Here is a 17,995-nt window from a genome sequence, read left to right on the forward strand (position 1 = left end):
TGTAATACTGGTTGCGTAAGAATCGCTGTTTGGAGGAGTCGTTTTTTGGAGAAAAAGCTGAGAGAAGAGACCATTCACTTCATTCCTGCAGAAATATCAAATAAAAAGGGATCAGCTAAACCACAGACAAGCCCCGTTTTGCTTTTGCAACTGTTCATTTTTTCCATCAGAACTCAGACCATGGAGCTAAAATCCTAAGTAATGAAAACCTCCCTTGCAGCCCATGGCTGTGCAGCGCCCTAGACCAGGCTGAGATTGAAGTCAAATGGAGTTGATCCCCAATTCTCCAAGCTGCAGCAGGGCAGACCATGGTCTGAGCTTCAATCTTCACACAGATGAAACTGCTGCAGTGGGACTGGTTTCCTGGCTGATGTTTTTCATCTCTCAGTTACTGAGAGCCTGAAAGGAAGTAGAGAAACGTTATCAATTCCCTCTGCTCCAGACCATCCGTCTTTCTCTGCTGGCGTACCTGACAGCTCAAAAATGATCAGGTAGCAGCTGCTTTTTGATTTCTTCTCTTATCTCTAATCCACTGTCTCATGAAATGGCACGTTAATGCTTTAAGGACGTTCTAGCCAGGGGGGTGTGCTTTCCCCTCTAGCCAGCAGGTAGAGCCAGCAAGCCTTGCATCGTGTCACAGGTTAATGGCAATTTCACAGAAACCTGGATAAACAGAGTGCTTCCTCTCTCTCTTCCTCCCTCAGAGAAAGTCCTGACTCTAACTGTAATCCTAAAAACCCATACAGGGAATGAAGCATCTCACAGTTGGGAAGTACTTGCACAGTTGATCTTTTTAATGATGACTTCAGCATTTGCTCAAGTGACTGCACAAGATCAGGAGATGGGAATCTCATTGGATGTAAATCAGCATCCAAACTGAGCCAGCTATTTATCTGGGTTGGGTTTTGTGGTTTTTTTTTTTGTTTGTTTGTTTGTTTGTTTTGTTTTGTTTTTTAATTGGATATCAGAAAAGTAAAAATAAGACCTTGCTGTTTTCCACAGACATGTCCTTTACACTGCAAGGGGTGGAGGGTCCAGGAAAGGCTGCTCTGGGCGTGTTTGAAGCCATGGTCCACTTGTTTCTTCTTCTCCACTGCAATCATGACTTTGAGTCATTATCTTCTTTCTTAAGCATTTAAAAGTGTCCCAAAATCTCTTTTGGCTCATGAGCTTCACGCTGGCCACTACCTGTGTGCTTCAGTCCCCATCAGAACTCATCTGCCTGTCCCACAGTCAGTGAACTGGCCTTAAACCACGTGTTTTGCAAAAAACTACACTTCAGCTTGTATAAAACATAGTGTTATATCTAAGACAAAACCTAAATAATTCTGCAGACAGCAGTCATATATAAAGAATATAGAAATAATTTTTCATTATAGCATTTGTACACAAACATCTTTGATCATATTTGTGAACCCTTAGATTGTTGCATTTCAGCCTGTGATTAGTTTGAATAATTTCATTTTAATATAATTAATGACCATAGGTTTAATTTCTCATTTCAAAAGCATTACTGATATTATCACCAACATTTCACGTTTAATATAAAACATGTAGTTACTCTTTTTCCCCCAGTGCTTTTAAAATCCTTTTGAAACTGCTCTCCAGTCCAATTTCTAAGCTTTCCCAGCACAGCCATTTACCTCTGATGGGCACAGTTTTTCAGAAGGAGGTCAAGGATGGTGAAAGTTGCTATCACATCACAAGAGTTGATAGTGCTACTTTCCCCTCAATGCTTTCTTTTGCTTGCCTTCCAAGGCCTCTTTCAGTTCCCTCGACCCCGCTGCCCTGCTCCTTTCTACTGATACAAGAGAATTAATAATAGAGCTCCGGTTTTCACCGCAGCCGCACAACCACTGGGATATGGCAGTAAAACACATAAGCAAACCCTCAAAACAGCAAAGCCCCCCCACCTCCTGAAACCCATTTTCCTTGCTGCCTTTGATCTGGGGCAGGTGGGAAAGAAAGCAAAAGGTCTTTGGGAGAATTACGACCGCAGTGCCTCCCTAGGTGGCACGGCCGCTTCCTTGAGAGGCGCGGTGCCATTAATGGTTCCTTTGTGCCAGCGCGTATCAGACCACCAAGGCATTTACCCAAAGGCTAGAATGTGTGTAGAATAAAAAGTAACATTTTGCTGCTTCTTTCTGAAGGTCAGATTCATTTCAGTCACACAGCAGCTCACGCTCAGGCAGATGGGTAATGGGAGAGCAGATTGGGGGAAGAAGAGGTTTTCTCATCTCTGTTCTGTGGGAACAGCCATGACTTCTCACATAAATGTGCTCTCCTCCCCCACTCCAGTTTCCTTAAACCACTGGACAAATCCCCTTTTGATCCACCTTCCAAAATCCACTATCAAAGAGAAACAGCTTGTCTCTTTCCTACTTTCCTTTCCCTAAAAGGCCAGCACTGAATAAACACCCAGCTCTGTTCATGTTGTTTTCTGCTGTTGCAGTTGTGTCTTGCCAGGACTGCCAAAGTTTTGGGTAAGACTTCTCATAATTTGCAGAGATTACATGCTGGACAGGTGATATGGGCAGCCTTGTGTCGGTTGTGTACAGAAAAGGTCAAAGAACTATGGAAGTTCTCCCCCAGACTTATGAAGAAAGACAAAGTCTTTAAAAAGCCAAAGTCTCTGAATGTGGTGTTTTGCATCTAATGGACTGAATAGAGAAATGAGCAGGTTGTGCAAAACCCCTTGTGAGTGCTTTGCCCTATTAGTGGTGTCAGGCATGAGGAAACTCTAATTGTATCTGAGCAGGGGTTCAGACAGATTATTCCACAGAAATCTCTGGCCCCCTTGTTCTATCATCCTGCTCCTGCCACCTCCTCTCCTGCCCCTGGGCCTGGTTCTCATCCACAGACCACAACCACGCAGTTGTGCCTATTCCATCAGAGAGTGTGGAACCTCTTGTTGTGGGGGACATGTTCAGGAATGCTTTCAAAGTATATGGAGGCAGAAAGGCTGCCGAGTTTGCCTCAAGCAGTGCAAAAGCGGTCTTAAAACAAAGGCAGAAATGTGACTATCAGGTTAATGTGCCCTGTATCCAACTGCTTTGCTTTGAAGAGAAACACAAGTGCATTATTTCCCCATTTTTCCTGAGTCTCCAGAAAACCCTTTACAGTGAAGGCTGAAGACATAGGCACTGAAGTGCTGGGTGTCCAAGGCAGTGTTTGAGTGGAATTTCGATTTACAGCCACAGTGGCTGTGGAAAAGTCATCATACTTTTGAAACAAAAGAAAGAAACAGAAAATAAAAATATCAAGGGGATGGTAATATATCTTTATAAGATCTTTTCTGATAAATTCTCAGTAAAGGTCATAGTAGGCCATTCAGACTCAATAGAAAAAAATATGCTTGAACCCATGATCATTAGGCCAGCTTGACTTCTAGAGTCTCCTGCATCTGTGAGTGAAGTATTGAAACTGGAAATTGAGAGTGATTCCTTTCCCCAGCTACCACTCTCAGACAGCACTGCTCAGTTGTGTAACTCCCTGAAGACATTAAAATGTCTTTCCCTTCCTGTAAGAAAAGATTTTCTCTTCCTTTTCTTAAGACATTAATTACAGGGTCACTGACTTTGGCAGATTACTTGCTAAATTGAGCTGCATCCCGATATCCTATATTTTATTGGCATGACCACCCATCTTGACACCCAGCTTGGGCTTGACTTAAGATTATCCAACAATGAAATCATGACTCTTTAAAGGAAGAGGATGAATGGCTGCTCTAAAGTGATGTAAGATCATAGAACAAAGCCACAAGCACTCACCTTTCTCCAGCTCCTGGCCATGTGGACCAGCTTCTACTTTTGCCTCAATACCAGCAATCTCAGAGTTGCATGGGGAGTTTGATCTACTAGGTGATCTGTCTAAAAAAAAAATTAAAACATTGCAAGTGTCTTCTTGTTAGGGTAGTTTTAAGCTGGATAAAAGAGAAGGACCAAATCTTCCATAACTGATATTGTCACCACAAAAAGGCCACAGGTGTAAATGCCTGCTCTGGCATAGCAAGGTCCTGGTTAACTTTGGGACAACTAGTATTTCCTCCTGGAAATGGAAATTTCCCCAGGAAAGCATAGGAGAGCTGTGAGCCTCAATCAGGTCAGTATCTCCACTGTACAGAACTCTCAAACCAAGAAATGGCACTCATCACTTGACCCAGGTAGGGGCTCAGAAGGAGCAGTAGAAGGAGCTCAGGTTTGTCTTCTCAGACCAGCAGTAGATTTATGAGGCAGAGGGCACACAAGCTTGCTCCTGAATTCAAAAGTCTTTCTCATCCCTTGCTTTCACATCTTGGTCTCTGGTTTTATGTGACACAGATGCAGAGCCATTCACCGGATTGCCATAAACCCTCAGTATTCTACTGCCCACTATCAAACTGAAACAAGCTCTCTGGCGTTTTAAATTGAGACATTTTTGTAAAAGAAACCCAAGAAACAACTTTTCAGTTTGTGTTTTGAAGCTGATGATAGACAATCTCATCATTTAGTAGCTATGACCACAATGTGATTTAATACAGAAATTCAGCCTTCCTGATGCTTAGCGGAAAAAGCAGTGTCAGAGATTTTTATTTCCCGACCTGCAGGGAGGGGCTAAAACCCCAGGGCTGGTGGAGACAACCCCTGGCTGCAGTTTGGGACCAGCAGAGTGTCCTTGCAGAGTTGTGGGTCTGGCTGGGGCATTCCTTCATCAATAGGCACCATTTATCACAGAGATGCGGCTGGGTTCCAACAGCGACAGAAGGAAAACACTGGCAATGTTTTCATTAAAAGGTACAAAAGATTTGCAGTGTAGCTGACAGAGGCCATATGTGACCTGCTCAGTGTTCAGCAGGGCTGATAAAGAGTAAAAGGAGGGTCCTGTGAAGGTAAAGCTATACCTCACCTTAATGAACAGCCACTCAAGGGTAGGAGGAGGGAGAGGACGATCAGATTTCCTCTGACCTGGAGTTCAACTTCTTTGGATGCAACCAAGAGTGGCTGAGATAGCAAGGTAGCTCAGAATAAAGAAAGTGAGAAAAGAGGGAGACCCTTTTTTCCTTCCTTAATGGAAAAGCTTGGCCTGGGGCTGTTCACAAGCTGCCAGCAGCAGCAGAGATCTGCATGCAGACCACTGTGTTCTGTATGTGACAGCAAAACCTTACCAGGATGAGTGCAAAAATGTCTCCTGTTTTCACAGGTGGAAGCATTTTAGAGGTGTGGAGGAGCAAGAGCCACCCATTTCCCCCCTGGCACCTTTGCATGTCAATTTTACGCCCCCCTGCTCAGCTGTGGCAATGGCCATGAGGAGCATCACCAAGGCCTTGGCAGACAAATGAAGTGCCCACCCCCTTGGGCCCAGTCAGGAGTTCAGAGAGCTGCATCTCCTCTTCTCATCTTATATCAAGGACACACAGAAGTGCTATAGGACTGTGGGCAGAAATTAAGACAATTTCTTACAACAGGGAATCTGTTGTTCTCTAACCTCAGCCAACACAAGATGCCCATCAGTCCTGTTCAACTTCCTGCCACTCTTCCCATCTGCCTGACCTGCTGCGTTTTGCCTGACATTCCTTAGTTAAGTGTTTACAGAATGTTTCATATTTGGCACCTTTATTTCATTCTGGTGTTTTCAGCTGCTACTGTGAAGTCACTTTAAAAAAAAAACATCTTACTGATTCAGCACAGGAGAGATGGTCTGTACAATCATACCAGACATAAAAGAAGAAGGAAACAAACCTCGACCTTACTTCACGCTGTTGAAAAACACTTGAATGAATCCAAACATTTCCTCAAAGTTAAACCAGAGGTCAGGGATAGAGGAAGAGACTTGAAGTTGCTTCATTCCCTGTAGGCTTGAGATCAGAGTAAACTACAGTTTGCTTGAAACACCAGGCACTGACACGGAGCCAGCTCTGGAGTGGCACTTGGCAATGCTCAATCCAGCCAGAGCAGAGGCTGCAATTCCTCTGGCTGAAAGCATTTGAGTGCCAATTCACCTGCCAGTGGCTGGGGCCCTGGTTACAGCAGTGCTGCACAAACAACACTACAAATGTTTTATCAATTAGGCATGTGAACCACAGAGAGCTGAATGTCCCCACAGCTAAAAGGTTAATATAAATAACTATATTTAAAAACATTATTTATTGTTTCTTCAAGTAGCAGGCCTTCACAGGCTCTGTGGCTGGGATATGGTTTCACAGAACTGACGTGGGCACTTGTTGAGGTGTGTGGGGGGAAGGTTTGTGTCCCAGCATCCTGACACCCCGCGCTTGTATATCACTTGTTACTCACCTCGCTCCTGCCCTCTGCTCGCCTCCTTCCCTGCCCCATCTGTGCAAAGGAGGCTTTGTAGAGCTGGCAGGGTGGGTGATTAATTACACAAAGACAAACAGAGTTAATATTCTTCCTGGATACAACTAATTACTCAAGTGTTTGCTTTTATAAACCTCAGATTGATTGTTTCAGAGACAAATCAGTCTAATTGAAAAGACCGTTTGTTTCCAGGAGAGGAAAAATAACATGTTTGTGCATCATGGACTGGGGGGGCTTTTTTCCTCTTCTTTTCAAAAGGGAGGCAGTGAAAGAGTTGGTGCATATTGTTGCACCCTCACTGGACATCAGAGTGGCTGTGCCTCAGCCATTCCCAGACCATTTCCCCTTTCACACAAGCTGCTATTTGTCTCACCAGCACTTTGTGTAGGTTCATGGGGTGTGAGGTGGAGGTATGCACATACTGAAAAGCAGTCCTAGCCCAACATGCTCAGGATTTAGCTGAACAAAGGCAGGAAGAGAGAAGGGGCACAAAATAAACTCATGTCTTTTTCCTGTATATTCTCTGAATCAATTCATGAAGCCTCTCACATCTGGGGAACTGAAAACAACTGGCATATCATTTCTGCTCCAGTGCACTCAAAACACTTTACTGCCTTTCTGCTGCCTTAGTCTGGTGTGTCACCTCCTACTCTCTCCTCTCCTTGGCACCTCACCATCTCAGAGCACTTTGAACTCCTTTGTCTTTCCTTGCAGCCCACCCTCTCTGATGTCTTCTTTCACTGACGTCTCCTCTGACCTTTTTCATTTGTATTTGCTCCTTTCCAGTAGATTTAAGAAGACAGGATTGAATTCATGGAGCAGCCATGGGACAAGAAAGCTGCCTGGGTGCCATAACAGAAAGCACTGACACATGAGACAGGGTACAGCAGAGAGCTGGCATGAAATGCATGCCTGGGCCCTTCACCCCTGAGAAACCTGGCCCAATGGGCTGAAGCAAGGAACTGGAAAAGGGATGCATTTCAAGAGGAGCTTTGAGTATTGCTATACCAAGGTGTCCAGGAATGTAGACTGAGTTCGGGCATCAATCTCCAGCCCCTGATCCCACTTACAGTACTGGCCTGCTCTGCTAATGCCTGCATCGCTGTCCACATGGTCTCTTGGGAGTGAAAGGAAGAAGTTCTTGCTGTGGAATTGGGCTTGTGAGTGAGCAGGATACTTGTAGGCCATTCAGTTCAGGTTTCTCTTAGCTAGGGGACTACACTGGTCATGATAATGCAGGAGGCAGATGAAATTCTGTGCCCTGAAGACCACTTCCCATTTTTGGCTCCAAAAATCTCTCAACAGAGATGCAACCCATCAGTTTGCTCCCTGCTGTCACCTGAGTGAGGCTGCAGGACATGAAGGCCACCTTCCATTCTGGATAGAAGTAATCAACCTTAGATTATTCTTGCTTAGTGAGGACTGAGACAAGGGGAAACCACCTCCATACAAGTCAACTGCACAGAGTGGGGCATGGAGGGACAGGAGGCATTTCCAAAAGAAGGTGATGTAGTACAGGAGCAGGAGGCTGATCTAAGAGTGAAGTGGCAAAATAGCCCCAGGAGCTCCCAGAGGCTCCCAGGAGGCATGAGAGAAGCACCAGAGACCAGGCAAGAGTTACTGGCATCATTGTGGGGGAGAAAACATGGAGGTTTTGCAGGCAGAAGGAAAACCATATGCAAAGAAACCATGTCCCACTGCTAGTTTTCAGCTGCTTGTTTTCAGCAGTGCTTGGGAAAACACAGCAATAGGGTCATTCTTCATAAATAAACACTCAGAGCATCCGCTGCTTTGCCAGGGAAAATAACACTGCAGGCATTTGCTAACCAGCCATGTCTGAGAGGAACAGACATCTCACTGCTGGATTGAGCTGGGAAAGAAGTGCAGGGAAACCCCAATAAAACAAGTCTGGCCCAGTTGCTGTCCAGCTTTTTTTTTTTTTTTTTTTTTTGTAAAATAAGATTTAATGCAAATTTCTCCATTCTCCACCACCACCAAACTCAGGCAAGCATTTTGCACCTTGAAAGAATACAAACCAAAAGGCAGACCAACACTTTTTCAGGAATGTTCTCATCAGGCAATTAGCCAGCCCTCTTCTTAGGCCATGACAACAATTATGGCATGCTGCTGCCTCCTGCACTCTGACTCAGGACGAGAAAGCCCAGCAGTACCCTGTAAATCCCAGCCCTGCTGACAGCCAAAATCAGGAGCAGCTCATTCCCCTGGGAAAAAGATTTGTGAGAAAGGTGCTGAGCTTTCCTTACCCATATGCTTTCTGTTCTCACTACATCTATGCCTTCACCTGCTTTTTGTTTATCTCTATCACAAAATTCATGTGTGAGAGCCTAGAACTGAGAAGGATTTTCCTTTTCCCTTCCACGCTTCCCCTCCCTCAAGAGAAGGCACTTCTAAGTATTTGAGCATTTTCTTACAAAGGGCTTTTCTCCAGCTCCTGGCCTTCCCTTGCTGTCCCTCCCTTTTGTTCTGGATGAATTATATGGTGTCAAGTGTCCACAGCAGCCATCCCTGCTCCAGTCCAGCACTGCAACGTGCAGGATTTGCATGGTGGAGAGGGAAGAGTGCAGAGAGAAAGGGAAATACCGGATATTAAAAATTGCTGACCCTTTACAATCACTAATGCTGAGAGAGGATATATTTTTCATGTGGGAGGGCTGGGCAATTTTCACAAAATTGGCGGGCTGTTTGGTGATCAGGCAGAAATTCAACTGCAATAACATGTTCTCCAGTTTCCCAGCTGAATACCAGGAGGTTTGGAGGTGAAGCCACAAAGGTTGACACGTTTGATCAAACCTTTCCTGCTCTTGGCAGGGGTTATTGCTCTGAGTGTGATACACACCGTTATGGAGGTAACAACAATAACTTTCCTCCTTCAGTTTCAGGGCTGGTTCCACAGAAAGCACCTGCTGGTTCTGCTGTAATGGAGAAATGCTGCAGAGCAACAGCCTTTCCCCAGGCTTAGTGGGAGCAGTCAGTGGAAATTATTTGAGACATCTGCTCTTTCCCTGTTTTACTTGCAGCTATCATCTCTTATTTCTAGTTGCTAATAACAACCACCAGCCTGATCAGCAGTAATTCCTCTCTATATATTGCAAAGAAAATCAGAGTATTATTTTACAGAGTGGGAAAAGCAAAGGACAGGGAAAAGCAAGGCTTGCCCAGCACCACCCAGGAATCCAGTGGCGGACAAACAGATCTCCTCAGCCCCAACTTTCACTGTCAAACAGACAAAGATTGAGCCAGTCATCCTTATAACCACCTCCCTCTTGCTCTCCTTCTTCCTGACACCCCAGTGACCCTATCTCATCATTAAATGCCAAAAGTCAAACCTCAAACGTGAAGAGTTTTCCCAAATGTTTCATGACAAGATGTTTGTGGAGATTAGCATGCCTGAAACCAAACTGACTTTCCAAAAATCAGGCTACAGTGCTCTGGAATTTACTACAAAAATATACAGCCTTTCTGCAGGTACTTCTGATTTTTTATTTTAAGTCTATTTGGTCTGGCCAGAATGAGGAGAGGAGAGGAGAGGAGAGGAGAGGAGAGGAGAGGAGAGGAGAGGAGAGGAGAGGAGAGGAGAGGAGAGGAGAGGAGAGGAGAGGAGAGGAGAGGAGAGGAGAGGAGAGGAGAGGAGAGGAGAGGAGAGGAGAGGAGAGGAGAGGAGAGGAGAGGAGAGGAGAGGAGAGGAGAGGAGAGGAGAGGAGAGGAGAGGAGCTCCTGTTAATCCATTGAACAGGCAGACACACCTTGCAGGACTCATATTTCAGTTTTTCAAGCAGAGTATAGTGTTGCACCAAGCAAACCCCCTCCAGAATATCTACAGAACTGCTATAAAGAAGCCCTCTTTCCAACTCTTATCTCATAGCAGAATGAAAGAAACTAGTAACAGAAAAGACATGCCATAGTTTTTCTCTTTTTCTGTTGCATTTGTTTTCTGGCATCTTATAATACCATTCTATAACATTGTGTCAAGTGCTGAATGCTTTTCTGTGAAAATAAGAACACAGAAACATGGGTTTTGCTTCAGGAGCAAACAGCAGTTGATAGAAGCACTTGGTGGTCAGAAATGGCTACTGTAAATTTTATTGAATTTGAAACAGACACTGAGAGGCAAATCACTTTGCAGATGTCAGGGCAATTCGATCTGCAAGGAACCTGATCCCACAAGCTTCTGCACTGCACCGACTTTCAAACGTTAGGAAATTTTAAACATCTGAAACAATCACTAGAAGTTAAATGTTCTTGCTTATTTAAGGGCAACCTTGTAGCCCACAGAAAGGATTTGAGGATTTGACCAAACAGGCAAAGATCAGTCCCTCAGCCTAGGTTTAGCTGCACTGTCCAATTTAGAGACAGAAACAATGTCCAGATCAGAATGCCACTATTCAGGACAGACAGATCCACACTGGTCACTGGTCTGTGGCTGAATCCTCAATATGCTGTGTGACTGCAAGCGTGCTGGGGAATGCTGCTAACAGCAAGATATTTTTCCACCTCTGAGATGTTGAGAGTTTTAGAAATTACTCTTTTGAGGTGTCTTTCTGAGACAACAGACAAAATGAAATTATTATTTAGGATAACCATATTTTAATAATTAAAACTTGGGAATTTTTAGGGTCAATATTTCTCACGACTGCAAAACAGTCTGAATGCCCTTTCTATGGTCTTCTGAAAATGTCAGCTTTCGATTATGGCTCAACATGTATACATTTCTCAGAGAAAGGACATGGGGGTTTATTTTGCCAAGTAACACCACATTCTGATGAGGTTCATTAATATAGCTGATGGGAAAAGGTCATCTCTGTCCCTGCACTAAATACCATTCTTTTGACATTTGGATTTCAGCCTCCACTAGGGTCAAAGAGAGAGAGAAAAAAAGAAAACCACCAAAGTCTTAGAGGATGTAAATACTTTTAAAAAGGGAAAAAAAGTGGGGTTTTTTGTTCATAAATCAGAACAAACCCTATAGTGCACACCTACACAGCTGCACATTCAGGAAAAGGGAGACTGACTGGGCCAAGGGCAGGAGGTTTAGATTTCCTGGAAAGTACCAAAGGAGCTCTTTAAAAAGCAGCCATTTATCTTCATCTGAAAAAAAAAACCCTCACAAATTTCAGGACACCAAACTACAAATTCACTTTGACCCAGTGAATCAGAATCTTTGACTCAGAGTCTCCTTCTCACACATTGAACAAATCCCACTTCAAGCAGAAGACAGGATCAGACTGGAGCTGTAGTGAAACAGCTGAGCAAATGGGAATTTTGGGGACGCTTTCTCACATCTGTTTTTTGCCTGTGTCTAAGGGGGATGCTGGATGCACCTTTCTCAAACACCTAAGGTCCTGCTCTGCTCAGGGTTGCACCTCAGACATTGTTTTGTTACAAGAATTGAACACTGATTATGTTGAAATCAGTTAACAGGAAAACACTTGCATGAGAGAGATTTTCTAAAGGAAGCTACTGAACAATGAGAAAAACAAAGTTTTGTCTCACAAGAACTGGGCAAATTGCAGCATATCAACTGCAGTTTGATACTATCTTCTCACAGCCTAAAACTTCTTGTAAACCAAATTGAAATACTGAAATGAAAAGCCTGGGAGTTTATTACCTTGATGTGGCACTAACACTCCTGCTCAGGAAGTCAAAATGAGGAGGTAATAATTTTAAGCCAGAAAATCTCTTTGGAGGGTAAAATTGTAGTAATTCTAGAGAATTTTTTCGTAGCTTCATAGCATGAAAACATTCTGCCATTACGTAGAAAGCGAGGCTCTACATCAGCAGTTTATTCCAAGTTATTCTCTTTTGACCTGCCTCTGAGCCAAGCCCCAAATTTAATGTTCAATGCTTGAATCATGCATTACAAGATAAAACAAAGTCCCCAGAGTCCTCCACTCCACTACAGCTATATAAAAATAAAATTATTTCAGGCAGAGAAGTCACAAACAAGCCAAACACAACAGGGCCATAACATGCAGCCTGACATTGTTGGCTCTAAACAAACAAACAATTGCATATTCATTTTGACAAACATCTGAAGAGCTGCACTGAGCAGAGAGAAGAGTCCAGGGGCCAATATTCATTCCCAAGCAAGTCCATGGGCTTTGGTGGAGTTACTCAATAGGCTTGCAGAGCCATTGTGTGTCTCACTTCCAGCAGTCTCCAAGCACATCTGAATCACATTCTCCTGCGAACCGTTTCCTCTCCCCCTGCACAAAAGCAGCCCTAACATAGGGAGCAGCAAAAAGATCAGGCTTTGTTATCTTTTCTGCCTGCTCCAATATTCCAAGTGCTTTGGGGGCTTGCTAGTTCCCTTGAACAGCAGCCGTTCCTGGGTTTATTTGGCATAAATTATACAATTATGTTTCATATCATCACAAGGCATCCGCAAATGAATAGCAGACACCCCCGCTGCACTCAGCCTGTTTAAACAGGATGCCGGCAGAGGAAGGAATGTGTAACACAATGACTCCACACTATTTCCAATGGCAAGAGCCCCTTTACACCTGCATAAATAGAGCTGGGCCAGGCTGGTTGGACAGGCATTGTCTCTTCCAGCTACATGCCCTGCTGTTGTAGCAGCCATTGTTATCATTATGGCTTGGCGTGCTTCTACAGGGAACTCATCCTCTACCTGAGTGGTTAGGTTGTGAAAGGGAAGTAACAATAGAACAGTAGCAATATGTTGTAAAGACCTTGCTGGAGCTACACAGTTTCACTGAATAGCACAGCAAAGTTTCACCGAATGAACGTGCTGCTGAACCTGACCCTCTGGTTGCCATAGAAGCAAAAAGCAACTTGTTTCAGTACCTCCACTGTGAAATTTGCTATAAATGAGGGTTCTAGTGTCAATAGACCTCAGATTTTACTGACCACTCTGTGTCTGAGCTCTGATTGAACATTTCTGTTTATAGTTCAGGTGCAAGCCATGATCCTCAGCTTTCATCCAGGATCACTTCTGAGGCATTCTCCTTCCTCACATCAGCTCTCCAGAGAGCTTCAGCAACCCTGCTTTTCCTCTCTGGTGAGGTCTGGCCCAGCTGTTGCAAATGGTAATGTGCTGGAGTCTGTGAATGAGATGGACCATCTTGGATATTCAGATGAATCACCTTGGACACTGAGCATCCTTTCAAACCTTGCCTGGTTGCTACCAGACTTTCTGATCTGGTCCTTAAACAGGACCATGGATACATGCTCTTGTTCAAAGGAATGACTCACCAAATCCTGGAGGGAAGTTCTCAAGAAAATTATGAGCAACCTTAACCTACTATTCTGTGTAGCAAAAGGGCTTCCCCAAAAGTAGCCATGTCAAGAAAAGGTTTTGTGTATAACTTCTCATGAATACACTGATGGATGGAAAAAAAAATAGAAGAAAGATGAATTCTCCAGGCATTTCCAGATGGGAGGATGAGATGCCCCATCATCAGCTGTCAGCTGTCATTGAGTGATCAGACGACTTTGATATTTAACACAGACCTTTAAACCAGATGCAGCATTAGATTAAAAACTATAAACCTGTTTAATTGTTTGGCATTATGCAAGGAACGGTTTGTTTAATTAGAAGGTATTTGGCAACTTGTTAGATTGTAAAATGTTTGACAATATGCCAGTCAGACCCTCCAAGTGATAACAGCAACACCAGACTCGTACGTGTTGTACATTTTGTGCCACATGTGTGGTACATTCTTCAGTGGAGCCATTCCAAAGCGGAATTTAACGGCTGGGGAAGGTGTCAGATGAGCAATGCAATTATTTTGCACAATAGCTACTGCACAAACAAAGTCAGGGAAGGATTTTTTTGAACCTAAATCCAAGCAGGACACCTGCAGTTTTGGTCCTCAGGGTCTCCCACTCTTACAGTCTTCCACACACACTGGGAAATTCTTTTTTTACTAACCCTTGGTACATGACTCAAAGCACCTCACCCAAATCAGGCTTTTCATGGCTGACTGTCACATCCAGTTGGAAGAGATGGACAGACAAAAGACATTAAGATAAAATGCTCCTCCTACAGTGACTTGGCTCTGCTGTGATTGCCAGCAAAGGATGAGACACAGCAGGATGGGCAGCAGGACACGACCCAGGCATGAGAGAGCCATCCTCACCCAGGCATTTCTGCTCAGGTTATCATGCTCCCTGCATGTGCTTTGAAAAGGGAATGTTAAGTGGATACCAGCACAGTCCTTTGCCTTTTCAGTGGAGGCAGCTGATTCCACTGCATTGAACATGGTGATATGAAAATAAACAGATTGACAACGCAGTAATTTCACTGATTGGAAATGTGAAAGGAGCAGGCCTTTCAGGGTTATATCAGGTAACACAGTTTCCAGCTAGAGAAGCCTTGTGTATTTTTTTTTCCGATCATTCAGAGTTCCTTCTAGCAGAGAGAGAAATTGAAATAATGAAAATTACCTTGACAGAGCTGCTCAAAAAACATGTTTGAAATAGGCAAATTTTGATCCAGCTTGGCTCAGCAAAACTTTCTGATTGCAACAACTACACTTCTGGCATGAGAGGAATAATGATTAATAAATTTTATTTCTTGCCTTTTGTTCTTTAGATGCTAAAATGTATGTGTCAGTGATAGTGTTCTGATTTGCTCTTTGAACATGAATGTACACCAGTCACTGCAGTGCATTAATGTGTGCATCCTTCCATACTTAACATTATGTTTCAGCATTGAATGGAACATACTATCTTGAAGCCACTTCTGAATAAAGACATTTCAAAATATTGGAATTCTTTGCAGACTGGAAATTTTGGTGTTTTGGTCAGCTTTTATTAAAAGCTCATATGAGCAAACTACCTAAATCTTAAAAAATAATAATCTGGCTCAATTTCAGTTTCTCTTTTATTTGCTATCACACAGTTGGGTAATTTTTTTAAAATATTATTTCCTAACACTTTTTTTTCCCATGTAAGCTAATAAACCTGATTCCTACCCCTGCTCTAGGTTACCCATTGTGCTGTCAGAAAGTCACTTCAGTTTTCTGTGCTTACATTCTCCACCAGGAAAATCCTACAGCTGGGAGAGTTAGAGACCGTGAGAGATGATACCAACCAAATATTCCTCCATTCTGCTTTTAAGGACTAACAGAGTCTCCAAATCCAGGCAATCTATCCCTGTGGTGTTTTTTCCATCTCCTTAAAAAGGTTTTCCTCCTGTCTAACCCACAACCACCACTGCAGCAATTTAAGCCCATCACTTCTTGCCTTATCCCCAGTGGATATGGAGAAGAGTTTATTACCTCCCTCTTTGCAGCAGTCTTTAACATATTTGAAGACTGTTATCATGACTGTCTCACAGTTGTCTTTTTCCTAGACTAAACAATCCAACTTCTGTCAATCTTTTTCACAGAACTTCTCCTTTCAGTCCTTCTTATCATCTTTATCATTTTCCATTATTTTCTCTTATTTTGTGGCCACTATCACACTGTTCTCTCTCTGCCGTCTTCTTGGTTTTTATCTTTGTGATGGGAATAATTTTTCTCGAGGTGCACAAGCACCAGCTGGCACAATTCAGGCTTTGGTGATGGGGCACTGCTGTTATACCAGTAAATAAGAGCAGGATGCCATGAACCACATTATTAGAATGTGGAAACAACATCACCTCAGCCATAGACTTCAGAGCTCCATGTAAAAATATGGAGAGATTAAACGCCAGTCAGCTCAAGCTGTGCATTGTCATGAAGGGCTTCTTTGCTTTGTTTTTTTTTGGTTTTGTTTTGTTTTTGGGGTTTTTTTTAATTTTATTTTCAAAGAAGAATTCTAATGAAAAAATGTTCGAATTAGGTCTATAAGCAAAACTTCTCAGGAAGTTGGTTGCCTTTGAAAATATTGGGAGGCATAGTTTTCAGGTCACAATAGTGATTTTTATTTTATTAAAATCAACTGTTTGATAATCTGAAATTGCTGGGAAAAAAGAATGCCTGGGAAGTATGCCTAAGTATATGAAAACCACCAAGCAGGTCTTTAACTTGTGGTATGCATGCTATTTCCATCTGTGTCACTAGCAACCATTCCAGCAAACCACTCTGATCTAGTATCATAAGCAACAAACTTTTCCACATCTCTCCTCTTCCTAAAAATGCTCCCCAGAATCACCATGAAGTGACAGATCCAACACACCAGGGGTGCCTAAAATTTGTGGTGTTCTCTGCACACAAGCACACAAGGTGTCTATTATATAAATCTGGGCTGTTTTCTTCATGCCCCATAGATCTCTGAATAAATGCGACTTAAAAGGGAAGATAATTATTTCAGCACAAGTCTTAGTATGGAGATTTGGAGCAAGGAGGTAAATATTTATTCCTACATTTATTTCTTGGAAAGCTGTCTCCATAAACTGTTCCAGGCTGCAAATTCCTCTTTGAAAGCTAATTTCAGGCATATCTCAGATAATTTCAGAGTGTGCTTTTGTTTCAGATAAGGTATAAATGCTTCAGAGACTTATCTGTGTCTCTTCTAAAGGTCTTCAGTTTGCAAAATTAAGCTATAAGTATCTTGACAAAGAACTTCTACACCTGATTTTTTTTTCTACTTTTCCTTCCACTGAAATTAGAAGAAACAGTATTTAAGATTATTCCTACAGCACTGTCTTTTGCTGGATAAAACATAGGAAATGCAAAAGAAAGAAAGAAAATGTAACCACAAGATATTGAAAGAGAACACATGGAGTTATGGGCAAATTATCCCAACAGACCTGGTTTAGTGACACCCAAGCGATGGGGTCCAGGAGAAACTTGGTTTAAGCCAAGTTGTGCAGGAGGTCCTGCACAGGAGGAGATGTGTGACAGGACTGTCACACTGTGACAGTCTCTGCACTTCCTTGCCCCTCTGCAGGGCCACGCTGACAGCAGAGATTCTGCCCTTTGTTTATTTTTGAATAATGCTAAAATATTAACTCGTGCACCTTTTCCAACAATTACTTTTGTTCCAGAACTCCAGAGCACTGGTGTGCTCAGAGCAGTCCCCAGTGGGGTTATGGGCAGTTGTGACCCATTGCTGTGGCATTGGGCACTCCAGTACAAACCAGGCAGGCACAGGATGACCAGTCCTTTGGCCAAGCATCTTGCTTGTCTGGGTATGACTCTCTTAAATAGAAGTCCTCCATCTTTATGCTAAAAATTAATTCTGTTGAAAAAAAAGAGCACCATAGGCTTTGGGAAAAAAGTAAACAAACAAGCCAACCAAGACCTTTAATACTGTTTTCTGAAGAGTCATGTCTTGTCTCATGGATGTTGTGTTCTCTCTGATTGCAACATTAGCAATGCTGCCTGGAAATTTCCCTTTTCTGCTGGCAGCCTTGTGCTGCATCAAAACCTCCTGTCCTGAGGTGATCTGAGCTGCAGGTTGGCTGAAAAAAACAGCTCCATTCATTTCTGGGTGTAACTGGCAACAGCAATGATAAAAAGAAGGGTGGATCCTCAAGTTGGTATCTAAATTGTTCCTGTTTTCAGGGATCCACTCTCAGAGAGTGGATCTGAATAGCCTTCTCAATATAGCCAGCTGGTTTGAGAAGGAACTGTGGGAATTTCACTGGCATTCAATTGTCATCATCACTGTTTAACATCCACAAGGGTTTGAGACCTTTTGAAGATCTCATTCTCTTTGTGAGCACAGAACACATTAAAAATCATGGTCCCAAAGTGCTTGTTATCTAGCTGGCCAAAAAAAAAAAAAAAAAA

This window comes from Molothrus aeneus, chromosome 9 (genome assembly GCF_037042795.1).
Source record: "Molothrus aeneus isolate 106 chromosome 9, BPBGC_Maene_1.0, whole genome shotgun sequence".
Taxonomy (NCBI): Eukaryota; Metazoa; Chordata; class Aves; order Passeriformes; family Icteridae; genus Molothrus; species Molothrus aeneus.